The sequence below is a fragment of the Podarcis melisellensis genome (assembly GCF_964234715.1).
Source record: "Podarcis melisellensis genome assembly, chromosome: 8".
NCBI lineage: Eukaryota > Metazoa > Chordata > Lepidosauria > Squamata > Lacertidae > Podarcis > Podarcis melisellensis.
In genome coordinates this window covers 75630631-75646172 of record NC_138540.1, presented here as the reverse complement: position 1 = coordinate 75646172, position 15542 = coordinate 75630631, and the positions used below count along the sequence as shown (strand labels likewise).

At 44.5% G+C, this 15542-nt stretch overlaps 2 protein-coding genes and 4 pseudogenes across 9 annotated transcripts in view; all 6 read left to right on the top strand.

Moving 5' to 3' along the window:
- LOC309375173 (interferon-inducible GTPase 5-like) overlaps nt 1–2053 on the top strand; it is a 48216-nt gene extending 46163 nt beyond the window's left edge. For 2 of the 3 annotated variants that reach the window (XM_081920734.1, XM_081920733.1), the window contains exon 3: nt 1996–2012. The gene's annotated coding sequence lies outside the window, so the exon portion shown is untranslated. Of the gene's footprint in view, nt 1–1995 lie in introns of all 3 variants that reach the window. The other variant, XM_081920732.1, reaches the window with a different exon arrangement.
- Nucleotides 1–3057, top strand: part of LOC309375207 (interferon-inducible GTPase 5-like) — a 107358-nt pseudogene extending 104301 nt beyond the window's left edge. The window contains exon 2 of the transcript XR_014173310.1: nt 2894–3057. The product of XR_014173310.1 is annotated as an interferon-inducible GTPase 5-like (transcript). The remainder of the gene's footprint in view (nt 1–2893) is intronic.
- Nucleotides 1–15542, top strand: part of LOC309375187 (interferon-inducible GTPase 5-like) — a 205941-nt gene that overhangs the window by 164194 nt on the left and 26205 nt on the right. The gene's annotated exons all lie outside the window — the stretch shown is intronic.
- Nucleotides 1–15542, top strand: part of LOC309375203 (interferon-inducible GTPase 5 pseudogene) — an 89330-nt pseudogene that overhangs the window by 71251 nt on the left and 2537 nt on the right. The window contains exon 2 of one of the 2 annotated variants that reach the window (XR_014173308.1): nt 13057–13201. The product of XR_014173308.1 is annotated as an interferon-inducible GTPase 5 pseudogene (transcript). The remainder of the gene's footprint in view (nt 1–13056; nt 13202–15542) is intronic. The other variant, XR_014173309.1, reaches the window with a different exon arrangement.
- LOC309375200 (interferon-inducible GTPase 5 pseudogene) lies at nt 466–1931 on the top strand (annotated as a pseudogene). Its single transcript has one exon. The product of its transcript is annotated as an interferon-inducible GTPase 5 pseudogene (transcript).
- On the top strand, nt 7562–9798 carry LOC309375197 (interferon-inducible GTPase 5 pseudogene; annotated as a pseudogene). Its single transcript has one exon. The product of its transcript is annotated as an interferon-inducible GTPase 5 pseudogene (transcript).

Here is a 15542-nt window from a genome sequence, read left to right as displayed (position 1 = left end):
GTAGTGGAAGGGGGTCAAGAGGCAGAGGAGAGACAGGGAATCTCCCCCTTGTGGTGCAACCAGTTTCCGTCCCCAATGGTCTCCCAGAACATGAAGAGGGACGAAGAGGGCACAGCAATGAGAGACAAGACAAAAGAAATTCAGGTTGCTGGGGAAGAAGGAGCCTTAGAGAGTGGGGAATGTGGGGACCTACCGCTTCATTGGGGCAAGAGATACTGCGAAGACTTGTGTTCACTCAGCCTGCGCTGTTCAGTTTTCTTTAAGTAAAGAGTTAACATCGCTGACAACGGGTGTGTTATTGCACGCAAACTCCAGCTCCTGACGTCCCATTACCTTCATATCTTCTACCTATAAAGCTTTGTTGCTTGGCAAATGATAATAATATTACAGAGGGCATGCCACTCTTAAATGAATGCTTCTAGTTAGGTCGGTCGCTTAACATTTTCCTGCTTCCTTTCTCTTCAGTGCACCGAGATCCACAATGGTGGAAGACTTTGAGGTAGCCATTTCTCAGGGCCAATTGGCAGGCGCTGTGTCGCATGTGCTGGCAAAACCACTGCCCTTTTTCAACAGCACTCCGCTCCACATTGCCATAGTAGGAGAGCCCGGCTCCGGGAAGTCCTCTTTTATCAATGCCATGCTGGGTCTTCGTGCCAATGACCCGCGTGCCGCTGCGACTGGCATACAGATGACGACGGTGCAAGTCAAGGATTACCCACACCCGACACTTCCACAAGTGATCCTTTGGGACCACCCTGGAAGGGGAACGCCAACCTTTGGAGAGGACAAATTTGAGAAGAAGGTCGATTTAAATCACTTTGATTTCTTCGTCATCGTCGGCTCCCAGCGCTTCCGCTCCATCCATTCTGACCTGGTCCGTGAGATCCAAGATATGGGCAAGAGCTTCTACTTTGTGCGCACCAAAGCAGACCTGGACCTGTCGGCTGCCAAGAGGCAACGGCCATCTGACTACAATGAGAAGAAGGTCCTCTTGCACATCCAGGACGACTGCAAAGAGTGCTTGGTAAGAGAAGGAGTGAGGGACCCACAAGTCTTCATCGTCTCCAACTGGGAAGCCAACTGCTTTGATTTCCCCCTCCTGCAGGAAACGCTGAAGAACGATCTCTTGTAGCTGAAGAGGCAAGCCTTTCTGCTCCGCTTCCCTAGCATCTGCCTGCCTATCTTAGAGAAAAAGAAAACCACTGTGAAGGAGAAGATTTGGACCAAAAGGCTGGTATTGCTAGTTGCTCTTGGAAGCCCAGTTCCCTTCCTTCTCCCCATATTTCTGTTTAGTAAGTTCCGCTCCTGGTGCTTCCTGGACTTTGGCCTGGACGATCGATCCCTTGCAGCTCTGGCCCAGCGTGTTGGAAAGACAAGCACAGCCCTTAAAGCAGCAATGCAGTCCCTGGGAATCTTCTCTGCCATTTTATGGGTGCTGCCCGACTTGGTGGGACTCTCAGTGATGGCTTATGAATATCACCGCTGGGAGCATTTCCCCATCTTTGGCTTTCTTCTGTCCGGAGGGATTTCGCTTCTTCGCACCTACTTCATGCTGCAGAAATGCATATCGAGCGCTGCTGATGACACCCAGAGGGTTCTGCCCAAAGCTCTTGAGGCAGAGGGGGGAAAGTCCATTTAGCAGCAAGCAGATGCACTATGATGACTAAGTGCTTGGTATATAGAATCTGGCGAAATATACATGTTTCCATTTGTGTGTTTTATAAAACAAGCTCCCAGAAGACATGGCGAGCACAAAGTCTGGGAAAGTAAAAAGGCTTGTGTGTGTCCCAAGCTTTAAAATCGAACCCAGATGATTCAAAGTCTGCACTAAGAAAAGATCAATTCTCCCATCCGTATCATGAATGATAATAGAGCAAATTGGCATGAGTTATTCTGGATTTGCTAATCATAAGGAGGCAGCGTGGTTTTTTTTTAAAAAAAAAAAAACAACCACCACCACCAAAAGACATTAAAAAAAAAAAATCAGATGATCAGGTTTTTTATTTTAAAAATTCCATACACATTAAGCTTCTCATAAAAAACCTAAGTGAAATAATCTGAATGCAAGCATAATTAAATTAGTATCTCTACCCAATGTATGTGATGGGACATGGGTGGTGCTGTGGTCTAAACCACAGAGCCTAGGGCTTGACGATCACAAGGTCGGCAGTTCGAATCCCTGCAACGGGGTGAGCTCCCATTGTTCGGTCCCTGCTCCTGCCAACCTAGCAGTTCGAAAGCACATCAAAGTGCAAGTAAATAAATAGGTACCGCTCCAGCGGGAAGGTAAACAGAGTTTCTGTACGCTGCTCTGGTTCGCCAGAAGTGGCTTAGTCATGCTGGCCACATGACCCGGAGGCTGTACGCTGACTCCCTCGGCCAGTAAAGCGAGATGAGCGCCGCAACCCCAGAGTTGTCTGTGACTGGACTTAATGCTCAGGGGTCCCTTAACTTAACCTTTACCCAGTGTATAAGAATTAAGACCAATACCAAAAGGAGACTTGGGGACAAATGGACTTTTTACTATATTTCTAATGCTTTCAGTCCCCAAATGAATTTTTCTGTATCTGATGGCAGACTAAAAAACCCAGCCCACTAGTGTCCTATGTGAACCTGCTTGCAAGGATGGTATCAAGCTGTAATTTATGCAGGCTGCAGCATTCACTTTCTCTCCTCTCTCTCTCTCTCTCTCTCTCTCTCTCTCTCTCTCTCTCTCTCTCTCTCTTTCTGCTGCATTTGCTTTTTACATTAGGAACAAGAGTTAGCTCTGTATCACAAGTCCCATGCAACATCTATTTCACAATGTTCTTTCCCTCATACACACTCAAACTGAAGGAGGGCATTCAGCCAGACAGGAGCCTCCACAAGTGCGTTTGTTAAATAGAAAGTGGAGGTAATTTTAATCTGTTTTAGTATTTTAACTCTTGCATATCTTAAAGCACGGCTGTAATTTCCCCCCGTGATTTTATTGTTTTATCTTTTTGCAAACCGTTTTGAAGTTTTATTAGAATCAAGCGGTGTATAAGCTTTTATGAAATAAACTAATTGGTAAAAATATTTTCCTCGCCACTGCCAGGATGTTTGTGTTATAATCAATGCTGCTTTCACATGGTCAGCTTTGGGAGCTGGAGCTCTTTCCACACATACACCCCGACTCCCTCTACTTGCAATCGGGCAGGCAGGTAGCAGCTGCATCTGCAAAGCCAACTGAGAAGTGTCTGCAGGGGGGATTTCTTGCCCCACGCTCTGAGTGCCAGCAGAGGCTATTTTAATCTGAAATCTTTTGACACACTGTACTGCGTTAAGAGTTCAGAAACCCAATCAGGACCCAGCACAGTCCAAGAAAGGATTTGCAAGAAGGAGGGAGGACCTACAGCGACCCCGTTAACTTTCGTTTTCTCAGAAATCACCTGTTTGAGCAGAGCTGTGTGTTGGGCAGGGGAGGGGGAGAGGGCAACTTGTAAACAGGATCTAATTTCTGCTCCAACGTAATAAAAATCCAAAGCTACTTTCCCTTTCAAGGTTATGCAGGATAAAAAGTTGCAAATAATCAGCAGCAGAGCATTTAGTTAGAAATATGTGCCTGCACCAGTTAATTAGGCTTTTGTCAGAGATAAGCTCAAAGTACCTTGGTGATTTTATTTTAATTTTTATCTATTTTTAAAAGATTTTTATTGATACAGCAAGAAAAAAGGAAAAAAACCACAAATACCAAATTACACACAAGAATAACGATAGACACATAATTTTCTTAGCAAACAATAAAACATATATTGGTCTTACAGCTAAAGACCCAACCTCCCATCTATTCCATATTTCAATTTCATATTACTTATTGCCAATACACACTTTTATCATAATTAAACTTTTTCTTTATGTATGTAATTTCTTATATCTACCTTGCAATTATTACTGAAGTTCCTCAAATGCTGCAACAGAATTTAAACTACTATATTTATTTTTCAGAAATTCTTTGAAAACCTCCCATTTTGAAACAAATTCCTGTTTTGATTTATTCTTTTTTTCCCCCGATAGACCATCTAATTTGGCATATTCTGTCAGCTTTTGGATCCAATCTTGTATAGAGGGGATTTCATTACTCTTCCATTTTGCTGCGATCAAAACTCTTGCTGCCGCCGTCACGTATAAAAAGATAGCCTTCCTCTTTTGTGGAATATCCAAATCTATTTTTCCCAGGAGGTAGGCCTCTGGTTTTTTATTGAAAGAGATCTTTAGCATTTTTTGCAGTTCTGCATGGATACTCTCCCAGAATACCTGTATTTTTCTACATATCCAGTACCTTGGTGATTTTAAACTGCATAGGGGTTTTCAGTCTCTGTTCGGGGTCTCCCTTCAGAAGTATGTACAGTGGTACCTCAGGTTAAGTACTTAATTCGTTCCAGAGGTCCGTTCTTAACCTGAAGCTGTTCTTAACCTGGAGCAGCAATTAAGCTAATGGGGCCTCCCGCTGCCGCCGCGCTATTTCTGTTCTCATCCTGAAGCAAAGTTCTTAACCTGAAGCACTATTTCTGGGTTAGCGGAGTCTGTAACCTGAAGCGTATGCAACCTGAGGTACCACTGTATGTCATTCCAAGATCAAAACCGGTGATACACTGTCATCACTGCTGATCTTCAGTGCACAGTTACAACCAGGCACAGGCTATCTGTGAGTTTATGGACCTTGACAGTGAAACCTGACAGGACTGAGCATGTGAACCAATATAACATCCCTTATGATGCTTTTCCATTCTCAGAATTTTCTGCAGTGCAAATGGGTCACGTGATCAATGATGTGCAGGAGGCCCTCAGTAGACAAGTTAGTGCTGAAAGGGCCCCCTAAGCAGAACAAAGTATCTCTGCACATGCTAATGAAATTCTTTCACTGCCAACCCCCCCCCCATCTTTTTAATGCAAATAACAGGAGAGGTCTATGCATAGAGCGGGTTGGAAGAAAGAACTTGACACACTTCAGATATGAGGCAGAACCTTGTTGTCATTGCATTCTTATATTAATATGTCTGTGCCCAGTGCGCATCTGATGTACTGCACATGCTGGTCTGGTTGTGCAACCATGGACGCCACATGCCCTGATCAGCCGAATTCTCCTCATAGCACTGCTCTGCTCCCCCAGCTTGCCATTTACACCCCAGCCTAAGGATTTTATCCAATATACTCATGCTCAGAGCACACCAGCTGAAATGAATGGATCTGATTAACTGGATTTTTTATTTAAAAATCTAAGAAATGTCTATGATTCTTTGCAAATATTCCACACTGCAGTAGTAGGAAGTGCAGACAACTCAGGTGCTGCTGAGACTGGCACAGAGGCAACAACAGCAGAGGTGAAGGATTGCCCACATGGGATGCTTCCACAGGTGATCCTTTGGGACTTCCCAGAAAAGGCAGCAGCCCCGCTGGCAAACGGGCTGCTTGGACTCTGGCCAGGAATGCGGCTTCGGCTATTTGTTGGGATCTTATCTCATCCTCGCTGGTCACCTTCGCTTTCTTTTTTGCTTTTAGTAGTGAGAGGTCAGGAGGGAGAGAGGGTATAAAAGGGAGACAGAGGGAGAGAAGAGGACGGAGAAAAGCACGAGAAATCTCGAAGCAAAACCTCCAAGAAGAGGACTGAGCTCGGCTACAAAAAATCGGTTCGACAGCAGGTAAGGAGTTGATTTCCGTTTCTTTTTGAGCTTGTTTGCGTTAAAGGAGACTCTAAGCTCCTTGTTTGGTGGGGAACAGTTGTTGTCGTCGTCTACCTTTTACCTATTTATTGTCATTTTTACATTCTTATTATTATATTAACCATTACATTATAGCTACTGTGAAATCATATATCATATCATATCATATTATAAACAACAATAATATTATTAACAATGATGTTGGAGAAAGCTGCCCTTCTTCCCTGCAGCAAAGGGAATAAATAACATGCCATCACCAGGGAGCAAGTAGAGCTCGTGCTACTAGTCCCCTCCCCCCGACAAGTTTAATAAAAGACGTTTATTAGTATTGCACTGCAGTTCATGACCCCACCCTATGCTTACCAGGTTTTTTTTCCAATGAATCCGGGAACACTTTTTTTAAAAAAAAGCTGAGTAGCAACAGGGAGTCAGTAGTGAAGATGGTGAGGCAAAAGACCCTGGGCCCAAGCACACATGCATATTGTACTGGGAACGTCTGCTAACCCTACCCCACCCTCTTTGTCAGAGCGGGGAACGGGGTGCAGAACAGGAAAACAGCAACTTCTATTCTCCAAACAATGCCCTGAGTCCTGACGAGGCAGAGACCATCGGGGCTGCCCCTTAGTGCACAAGCAAAGCATAAGAGATTTAAGTAACTGCCCTGAAGCCAATGTCACCGGTCTCCCTTTTGCGTGTTAATTCAATATATCCCTCTGCAGACCGCCCCCCCCCCCCAGTCCCTTCAAGAAAGCAGCAGGAACACGGCTGCGTCCCAGCACTTGCTGGTGTGTAAAAATGCTATCTGTGACCACTTCTGATTAGAAAATCTGCATGGCAAGGCTTCGAGGCAGGGCAGGGCAGAAGATGCTGGAGCTTCTCTTGGTTTTGGGTAGGTGCTGCCTGATGAGCCTGGATAGCTCAGTTGGTTAGACCATGGTGCTGATAACACCAAGGTTGCAGGTTCGATCCCTGTATGGACCAGCTGCATATTCCTGCATTGCAGGGGGTTGGACTAGATGATCCTCAGGGTCCCTTCCAACTCTACAGTGCTATGATTCTGCCACTTTCTCATAGTTCTTTTTTTCCTATAGCTGTATTTCATTTATTTATTTATTCATTATATGTATATAGCTTTCAGGACAAGATAATGTTGCTGATTATGGGTTGTCTTCAACTAACATTTACTCAGAGTAGACCTATTAAAATTAATGGATCTTCGGCATGGTTATTAATTGCAGTGAGTCATCGCTGAGTAAAGGTTAGTTGACAAGAACCCAATGTGATTATTTCCCCCGTACTCCCCTTTAAGAATATTTCTGGGCTCTTTCTGCATCACTTATGTTGACCCTCTGGCTCCATTTTTTCGCCTCCCCCTTGATGACATTTTTAAAAACATTCTTCTTTTTATTGGTGACTTTTGTAAAAGTGGCAGGGCAAGACTTGGCCAGAATATACGAGGGATATGCACAGTGCATTGACTTATTTATTTATGAAGTGTTTTATCCAAAGTTTTATCCAAAAAAGGGAAGCTTTAGTGGGGTGTAAATGCTTCCTTTAGACACATCTCTAGAAGAATGACTAATTTGAGTTCAAAAAAGATCCACATCCCACATAAACATGTTTTAAGGGTTATGTGTGAATGCATGCACATATAGATTTCTGAGAGATTGACAATAGGCGCAATTCTTCACTTTATTGAAATACTACCAACTGCTGCTCATACAACCCACTAGTCTCAGTGACATGCCCCAAGTAAATTGATTTTCCCACATAAACCACGGATTGTAAAGATGACCAGAAAAGTGTGTGGAAAGATATCGTTTAACTATTAGAGTTTTCTTCTCCTTCTCAGATAAACTGAACCACAAGGAATCCCTGTCATGGATCCTGCCTTAACAAAAGAAACCTTAAAAAAAGACCTAGCTGAAGTGAAGTCTGCTTTGGAGAAAAAACCATTTGAAGATGTTTTAGCTGAAGCTCAACAGCTGTCAAATTTATTAAAGAACATGACGTTTGAAATTGCCATCACAGGAAGAGCAGGTGCCGGGAAATCATCTTTTGTCAATGCCCTGCGAGGAATGGAAGATGATGAAAAGGGTGCAGCTCTGACGGGGGTGACAGAAACAACAATGGTGCCACAAGAATATACACACCGCACATTCCCCAACTTCAAAATTTGGGATCTACCAGGAATTGGAACAACTAAATTTAGTGCAAAGGAATACTTAAAGAAGGTCAATTTCAGCAAGTATGACTTTTTCATCATCATCGCCTCAGGGCGCTTCACTGAGGATGACACCAATTTGGCTCTTGAGATCCGTAAAAATGAGAAGAAATTCTACTATGTGCGCAGCAAAGTGGATATCGATATAGATAACTACAGGCGGTCAAAACGAATCAATGTGGAGGACACCCATGAGAAGATGCAGTCTGAGAAGAAGGCTCTTGACATTATACGGAAAGATAGCTATGAGAAATTGAAGGCATTAGGTGAGTCTTCTCCAAGGGTCTTTCTGATATCGAGGTGGGATTTGAACAAGTATGATTTCCCCCTCCTTCAAGACACCATTGAACAGGAACAGGATGAAATCAAGAGAGATGTTTTAACTATGTGTCTTCCAACTTTAGCAAAAGATAGCATTAAAAAGAAAAAGGCTGCTATGGAGCGCCTGATATGGAAAAAAGCCCTGCTGAGTTGTGCTGTTGGGATGATTCCTCTCCCATTCTTCTCACTTGGTTTTGACGTTGGCATTGTGGTTTCAACAATGAGGGAGATCTGCAAAGTTTTTGGCTTGGATGACGATTCCCTCTATATACTAGCAAACTGAGTGGGGAAACCTGTTAAGGAGTTGAAATCTGTTATTGAACATACCCCAAGCACTGGTATGATCACAAATGAATTCGTCATGAATCTTTTGGAGAGGACAGAAATATGGGGAACAATCACAGCGGTAGAGCTGGTTCTGGATTTCATACCAGTGTTGGGGTCTCTCCATGGTGGGGGCAGTTCTTTTGCTACCACATTCTACTTGCTGAAGAATTTCCTGGAAAACGCTGTGAAAGATGCAGAGAAAGTTCTGGCAAAGGCTGCTGAGCCCAAGAGACGCAAGTAAACAGCCAATACATCTACCTGGGAAGAGACATCCAGGTACAACATGCATAATCTCATCTTTCTACCACAGCACCAACCAATTGCTTTCTTCACAAGTTCGTCTTCTGGTCTTGCAACAAGGCATCCTAGCATGCTCCCTTTATTACTCTTCAGCTCAGCACTCTTAGGGTTGCCATATTTCAAAAAGTGAAAATCTGGAGACAAAAGTTGTTGAGCTTTTCGCTTGGGGGGGGGGGGCAAAGTTATAGAGATGAGGAGGGCAAAGTTGATGAGGTGTTTTTTTTTGCCAAGATCTCCCAAAAACAAAAAAGGTTTTTGAGCTATTTTTAAGGAGGTTCACCCCAAAAAATCAACACTTCTGACATTTCACAGATATTTTTTAACAATTTTCAAAAATTCTGCCTGGACAATACTTCCAACGGACGAATCCCAGACATATGGCAGCCCTATTGTAACAACGCTTAATCAGTAGCCTGCCTGGGCAATTTTTATCCAGTTTAGAGGTTTCTTATCTCCTACCTGTCAGTGTTAAAGCAATGGATGTCTCCCCCTCCAACATAGAGCAAATTTGCAGCAGCAAAACATAAAGAATGGAGAGAAGAAGAGAAGAGAAATGGCTTCAGAGAGGTCTATTGCTGATACACTTAAGTAAATTGTGATGCAGAATTAATGTATGAAGGATAAATTAACAAAGGGGAATCTTAAAATTACAGCCCTGGATTAAAAAGTTACTGATCTTAATGAGGAGATATCAAAATCTGAAGCAGGTAAAATTAAACAAGATCTAACACAGATATCGTCTTGGGTGGGATCCTGCGAGACATGTTTATCCATGCAAAAATATACTATATAGTTTTGTAGCCTTTAGTATATTTTGTGGTTATTTTGTTATTGCTGCTTTTTAAAATGTTCTAATGTATTCTCTTCCTCCTTTGATTGCTATTATTTCCTTTTGCCTTATTTACTTGATCTCAATGAAATAATAAATATTAAAATTTTAATAAATGTTTTTTTCTGAATCCTCCCTTCTGCAATTATTTCCCCAACTGTTACAATTTTTGTTTTAAAAAATCATTTAATCAAGGCGTAGGAAAGCTATAGCCAACAGTCCAAATTTAGATGTCCTAACCTGAACCACAAGCCTGTTTTCTCTCAGCCTCCTTGTTGTAATGATTAATCTTTTCTTTACTTCACCAGCTGGGTGGGTGGGTAGGGGAAGCCTGAGCCTTTGGGGAGGGTTTTTTTATCTAAAAATAAGCATACACATACCAACAAATTTCCTTGTATTTTAGGATGCTATGAAACATAGAAAGACTGGTTCATCTTCAACATAGTTGGAGTAGAGGGAGTTTTGGGTGTCCTCCTGCCACAAATAACTCCAGATCGGTGCTTCAGGCTGAACGATGGGGGTGGAAACTCTCCTTCAGATACTAGGCCAAAACCCTTTAGGGCTTTCAAGGTCAGCACAAAAACTTTGCATTGTGCTCGGAAATGTACCAGGAGCCAATGTAGGTCTTTCAGGACCAGAGTTATATTGTCTCGGTGGCCACTCCCAGTCACCAGTCTAGCTGCCTCATTCTGGATTAGTTCTAGTTTCTGGGTCACCTTCAAAGGTAGCCCCAATTAGAGTGCATTGCAATAGTGCAAGTGGGAGATAACTAGAGCATGCACCACTCTGGCAAGACAGTCCACGGGCAGGCGGCCTACGTACCAGGTGGAGCTGGGAGACAGTGTAAGAATGCAATGAAAACAAGGTTCTGCCTCATATCTGAAGTGTGTCAGGTTCTTTCTTCCAACCCTGTCTCTGCATAGACCTCACTGGTTATTTGCAACAAAATAGATGGGGGGGGTGTATGTGACAGTGAATGTATTGCATTAGCATGTGCTTCTGTTCTGCTTAAAGGGAGCCCATTCGCCACTAACATGTCTACTGAGGGCCTCCAGCACATCCTTGCAGAAAATTCTGAGAATGCAAAAGCATCATAAGCATGTTATATTGGTTCACATGTAGTGCTGCTCAGACCTGTCAGGTTTCACTGTCAAGGTCCATAGGCTGGGAATGTGCATAAACTCACAGACAGACTTGCCTTGTTGTAGCTGTGCACTGAAGATCAGCAGTGATGACCATGTATCACCAATTTTGATCTAGGAATGACATACTGCATTTTTCCATGTATAACACCCCCCCCCATGTATAAGACGCCCCCTATTTGGGGAGACTACAAAGTAAGAAATTTGTACAGTGCACTATCCGTGTATAAGAGGAACCCAATTTTTAAACATTATTTTAAGGTTAAAAAAACCCCCTAATCTTATACACAGAAAAGTATGCTGATGGGAGACCCCGAATAGAGACTGAAAACCCCTATGCAGTTTTAAATCACCAAGGACCATTGAGCTTATCTCCGACAAACGCCTAATTAGCTGGTGCAGGCATGTATTTGTTACTAAATGCTCTGCTGGTGACGACACACAGAACTGTTTATCCCTGTAAGTTCTGATTCTCCTCACAGATTTGCAACTGTATACCCTGCATAACCTTGAAAGGGAAAGTAGCTTTGGGTTTTTAATATCTTGGAGCAGAAATTAGATCCTGTTTGCAAGTTCCCCTCTCCCCCTCTCCTGCCCAACACACAGCTCTGCTGAAACAGGTGATTTCTGAGAAAACGAAAGTTAACGGGGTCGCTGAAGGTCCTCCTCCTCCTTGTAAATCCTTTCTTGGACTGGGCTGGGTCCTGACTGGTTGTGTGAACTCTTACCGCAGTACAGGGTGTCAAAAGATTTCAGATTAAAATTGCCTCTGCTGGCACTCAGGGCGTGGGGCAAGAAATTCCCCCTGCAGACACTTCTCAGTTGGCTTCGCAGATGCAGCTGCTACCTGCTACCTGCCTGTCCAGTCTGCAAATAGACGGAGTCGGAATGTGGAAAGAGCTCCAGCTCCCCAGGCTGCAGGAAGCTGGAGGACCAGCTGGGGGAAGGGAAGGCGAGTCTCTCTGTGTGCAGCTGTAGAAACCCTTGAAGGAACCCGTGCCTGGTGCCCCCCTGTATTATGACCCCCTAAGGCTGAGGGTGTCAGATAAGACACAGGCTTTGCTGTCAGTCTAGGATCACTCTGAGGAAAGTTTGGTGTCCTTCCTGCCTGCCTGGTTTGCAAAGTCAGCTTGTCATGCAGGCTCTATAGACGCTCTGCACTCTGCAGAATGTTAGAACTTTCCCAAAAAAGTTGGCTATTTCCTTTTTAAAAAAGTTCTCGGCAAAATTCATCAGGACTTCTATTTATTATGATTATAATTGTTATTATTATCATCCTCAAAAGGCAGTGTACAAAATGCAATGAACACAGATGAAAAGCAGTTAAAACAACACAGGAAAAAAGTAAATATTTTTCCAAACAATGCTAAATAGACACTCATGGCAGCAACCTATTCATCCACCTGGGAAAACATGTCGGAATGAAAACATCTTCAGTTGTTTCCAGAAATTGCGGGTAGTGGGCTCTTGTTGTATCTCTGCAGGAATGCTATTCCACAGAACAGGAGAAGCCACACTCAAAGCCCTGCTCTGAATTGCAGAAGATCTACCCAAATATCAGGAGTGAGTGGCAGATTTTATCCTGCCTGCATGATTGTCCTCACTGGCCCTGGTTAATAGGGGTTAGAAAGTATGATGGGCACTGACTCATTCTATACATAAAGCTTTGTTGGAAGAGGTTTTTAAAGCAATAAATACATCATGGTGCAGATGTTGCTGCTGTCAGACCAACGAGATCGTGAGCTGCAGGCATCCAAGCCATGAAGGAAGGATTGTGGAACAACACTGTTTATTTCTCAGCATTTATGTCCTGCTTAATTGCAATAAAACCTCAAAGCAGTTGAAACAGGCGATAGGACCCGTCCTGTTTTCTTCTTTGCAGGTGCCAAAACATTTCGCGCCGCTAGAATCTAGGATCGTAGAATTGCAGATCTGGAAGGAAACCCAAGGGACATCTAGAACCCCCTGAAATCAGGGCCATGTGGGGCTTAAGTGCAGAAAACGCGGGAGCTGCTGAGACGGGCACAGAGGCAACTACCGCAGAGATAAAGGATTAATCATCTCGGGTGCTTCAAGTTTCATGGGAGAGCCTTTGGGACCTTCCCTTTTAAAGGCAGCAGCACCGCTGTCAATCAGGCTGCTTGGAGCTCCCTCTAGCGGGGAATGCGGCTCTGGCTAGGCGTTGCAATCTCGTCCTCGCTCGTACTTTCGCTTTCTTCTTTCCTTTTTTAGTGCGACGACCGGGAGGGAGAGGGAATAAAAGCGAGAACGATGAAGAGAGTTGGACGGAGAAAAGCCTAAGAGACCAGCAAGCAAAGCCTCCGAAGAGGGAACTGAGCTTTACTGCAAAAAAACCGGACTGGCAGCAGGTAAGGAGGTGAGCATTTCTCCTGGGGCTCTGATGATTTCCGTGTTTTTGTTTTTTTCTGAGCGTGTTTGCGTTAAAGGAGACTCTGAGCTCATTGCTAGGCGGGGGGGGGGGCAGAATCGTTTATTTTTACTCATATGAATAATGATGTTGGAGAAGGCTGCCCTTCTTCCCCGCTGCAAAGGGAATAAATAACATGCCATCACCAGGGAGCAAGCAGAGCTCGTGCTACTCTAAGAGTTGTAAGTAACTGCTCTGAAATCAACGCGGGTCTCCCTTTCCAGCGGTGACGCGTGTTCATTCGACATCCCCCTCTGCAGCTGCTACGAGGCTGCCCTCCTGCTCCTCTCGCCTCCTGCCTCTTTCCCTTTTGGGGGTTTGGCAGAGTGGGGGGGGGGCGGGGAGCTCTTTGGAAGCAGGCAGAGCCTTAGCTGGGTGATCTGGCGCCCCTGGCAGAACCGTACAGATTGCGCCCCCTAGCCACGGAAAAAGTAGCTCTTTTTTCCGTCTCTCCTCCAACCCCCCCCCCCCACCTATTCAATTCCTCACGCACTTCCCCTTGTAATGAACTCTTTCACAGAAAATCCAGTATTAAATTTATCTTGATAAAACGTTTCAGGAAAGAAAATGACATTTTGATTTGACTTGGCAGGTTTTTTTAAATGTAATTCAGGTGTAAAACAATACACAGACATACAAACCATATCATACTGATTTGTTCCACAATGATAACTTTCTGGTCTCAGAGCTCCCTCCCTCCCTCCCTCCCTCTCTCTCTCTCTCTCTGTGTGTGTGTGTGTGTGTGTGTGTGTGTGAGAGAGAGAGAGAGAGAGAGAGAGAGAGAGAGAGAGAGCGAGAGCTCACAGCACACCTCCCTTGCCTCTCCAACCTGGCGATCCCAGATCTCTCCACTGGTGCACACAGCCCTCCCTTCCAGGCTGCTCTTCACCTGCCTACCCAACACACACCTGGAACAGGGAGGGAGGGGGGAGGGAGACCTCGTTCATTAGCCCCTCATCTCATTTCCTGACTCCTCCCTCACCTTGGATGCCAGGATTAGAAGGAAAAAAACTCCCATCCCACTCTCTCCCTCCCTGAAGGGAAGATGGTAGGGAGCGGGGGTAAGAAATGACCAGTTCTGGGCCATCTTTACAAACCGGACCCTACTCTGCACTTCACCCCCCCCCCCGTTTGTTTGGAGGGTTTTTTACCCCCTCACTTTCCTCATGCAACTCCCCCCCCCCTTTCCTCCCTCAGCAACACCAACACAAAATCTCAGCAGCCCTCCAGGTGACGTCTTCGGAGGGGGGAAGAGAGAAGGGGGGGAATAAAGGTTTGCTGAGGGGTCAAGAGGTGAGGAATTTGTTTCTGGTCCTTCCACAGGTTGGGGAGAAGGAGGGGGGAGGCTGTCCCGAATCTGAGAACAGAAACAATTCCTTTGGAAAGCTGGTAATGCTCTTGTTACGGTAAAATCTGGGTGCGAGGCTGCTCTGCCACCCAGCTCGTCAGACTAAGTCCGCGGGTCCCTGTGGAGGAAAATGAGCTCAGCCGGAGACAGGAGCAAGCAGCATAAGATCCAAGTTTATTGCGCAACAGGTTCAAGGCGAGATTGAACAGCGAGAAAGGGGTGACATGAACTTTTGAAACTCCCTCCATGTCCCAGAATACAGTGCAAAATACATCCCAGTTACATCATGAATACATTAAGAAGAGGTTGGGTTACACAGGTTACATCATGAATACATTAAGAAGAGGTTGGGTTACACAGGATTAACATATGGAGGAGGGAGGGGGGAATATACAGAGCTGGAGATATGCGCAGATAAACACTTCCTGAGTACCGGTGATGAGAAGACAATGGTCCATGTACTGGCATTGCCTGGAGGAAAGATTTGGCAGAGTGATTTGTCAGGATTAGGGTCTTGACACCTCGCTTGAGGGATTATGGAGGACAGGGGAGGTGTGATGGAGTCCTAGAGAAATTGAGCAAATTGGCACGTTGATTTTCTATGAATTTTATAGATTTTAGTACCTTTTGACATTGACAATTGGAAATAAATTGATATATTGTAGCAAAGAAGAAGGTGAAGAAGACATGCCCCCCCCTTCCGTATCACTCTCTATATTCAGGGCTCTTGGGCTCTGCTCCTGTGTCCTGGGCTGGCTGGAAGCAGAGGAGTGGTGGGAGGCACCAGATGGGGAACCCCCAGGGGAAGAATGATGGCAAATGATAATAATATTGCAGACACTGGAAATTTTATGGAGGGCATGCCACTAATGAATGCTTCTATTATTATTTTTTAAAAAAAATAATATTTATTCAAATTTTAAAGATTACAAAAAGAAAATT